Raw genomic sequence first — 2,338 nt, forward strand, 5'->3', positions numbered from 1 at the left:
CAACCACTTAAAACTTTTGATCGTAAAACATATATGTGCATATATTTATGTTTACATTATTCAATTAAAGTGTGAAAATTTTTTAAAAACTGATTTGAACTTTTACAATTTATTAAAATCTCCTCAATAGATACAATTATTTAATTTTAAATATTCAAACGTTACACATGCGAGTTAAACTAGTTAAAAATAAATATTTAAACTTGCTGTCTATTTTCACAAGTCAAGAGATTTTTATTATTTTTTCCTATATTATTCTTAAAATTAAATAATTAGGTATACAAATTTAAAGTAGTAGAAGACAAATTTAGAGATAAAGGTAGGAACTAGCCTACCCTTCCTTTCGCCTTATTCCTAAATTATATTTAGGAATCATATATTTTCTTTATCTTCAGTGTTTATTATTATTTGTTGTTCTATTTGTTTTATATCATATTTTTTTGTTATTTAATTGTACTTTGAATTCTTCTTTTCTTTTGTGGCAAGGCAGGTCTATCGAAAAGTAATTATCTATCCTATTAAAATAGAGATAAATCTGTATACATTCTACTCTTCCAAATTAATTGTGGCTGATTTTGTTATTGGTTTGAATTTTCAATTTACCAAATTGATTCGAGCTTTTCATGGCATGCTTGTACTATTTTTTATTTTTTTTTCGTAAAATACCTTTATTAGTTCCAGCTAAGACTGCGATAGCTTAACTACTCCACTTGGGACCAGCTTACAAACGGATAGAAGAATCCAACTAATGAAAGTGACTTATAAATATCCACTCTCACTTCAACTTGGAGCAAAACATCACAATTCAGAAGCCATCATGTACTCCGTCAATTTTTTTTTATATGCTTTCTACGTTTTTTGTGAGTTGATTGACTAAATTTTAAAGCTAAATTATATTACATTAATTTAATTTTTAAAAATTAAAATTAAACATCCAAAAATCATATGAAAAAACATATAAAAAGAAATGGAGAAAATACTATTTGAAAGAATGACTCTGATTCTCTGTTTATTCTTTTTTTTTTTTGCTAACAAGGGTACTATTAAATAAGCAAGTCAGTAGTAGAGATTACAAACATCAGACATCTAGTTTGGGTTAATAGAAAAGGAGTTTCCCATGGTATATTGGGACTTATTACAATGATTGATTTGTCTATCAAAAATAGTTTCTACCATGTCTGATCACACTTTCTGACAAACATTAGAGGAACTATACAAATCTTTTGTCACTGCTCCTTATTTTGCCATTGAATCTGCCACTTGGGTTCTGTTCCCTCTAGCAATGCTGCACTACGGAGCTCTCAGCCTTCTTAATCTTAATCTGCATTCATCAAGAAGAACATTATAGTGTAGGTTATCATTTTGAAGCAATTTTATAATCTTTGTGGAATCTGTGTTGACCTCTACTAGAATGAAGTTGTTAGATTCAACTAACCTAAGCCCTTCAATTAGAGCAGGTAACTCCATTTGGTTATTTGTAGCAAGCTGATAGGCAGGGGCGGACCACGTTTTATTTTGGGGTGATTCGGCACCCACTAAATTCGACATAAAATAGGTACTATTATATAAGAAACACTGAAAAAATGGTATAAAAAATAAAAAAACACCCATAGAATGAAAACTTGTTTGGGTGTTTTGGCTTTAGGTGGATTTTTCATTCCCAAGTGCTTGAGGTCGATTCCCCTTAGCTACATTTTTATATAAAATTTTTTGTAACTTTTCAATTACATTTAATGGACACACACGTAATGCACACACACGTACAAGACTCAATTACTCTTGTACACTAGTTCACACGCATATTAATTTGACTTTTTTTGTATTACTTTTGTTTTTACTTCTTAATTTATTAACTAAAAGTACTTTTTGTATTTTTTTAATTACTCAAACAAAAAATTTGAAAACCTTTTGGCCTTCTCCACCAAAAATCTTACTCTTCCAAAACTTAAACACCAAATTTTAATGTTGCATTTAAATAGTTATATATTTATATTATGTCATCATTAGCAAATTATGTTAAAAAAAAAAAAAAAAATTAAAGCCAAAGGTGGAGCCAGAATTTGAAGTCGGTGGGTTTTGAATTTAAAGAAATATAAAAAATCAAAAAAATAAATATGCTGTAATAGGGTTCGAACATACGTCCGTGGCAGAAGAGAGGCCCTTAATGTTGGTCCATCACCACTAGGCCAAGCGATAATGTTTGTCAATGGGTTCACACTATATAATCATATACATATATTCAAAATTTTAGTGTAAATATAGAGTTTACGTAAAAATTATTGGATTCGCCCGAATCCTTGTAGGGTACTATAGTTTCATTCCTGATTAAAACACCCAC

General features: G+C 29.3%; 1 long non-coding RNA gene across 1 annotated transcript; it reads right to left on the reverse strand.

The window, feature by feature from the left end:
- Nucleotides 1-980: 980 nt before the first annotated feature.
- Nucleotides 981-1,678, reverse strand: LOC124897098. Its single transcript, XR_007053698.1, has 2 exons — nucleotides 1,436-1,678; nucleotides 981-1,321 (listed from the first exon to the last, which is right to left on the reverse strand). It is a non-coding gene; the product is annotated as an uncharacterized LOC124897098 (long non-coding RNA).
- Between the last annotated feature and the right edge of the window lie 660 nt (nucleotides 1,679-2,338).

Source organism: Capsicum annuum, chromosome 3 (genome assembly GCF_002878395.1).
Source record: "Capsicum annuum cultivar UCD-10X-F1 chromosome 3, UCD10Xv1.1, whole genome shotgun sequence".
Lineage (NCBI taxonomy): Eukaryota > Viridiplantae > Streptophyta > Magnoliopsida > Solanales > Solanaceae > Capsicum > Capsicum annuum.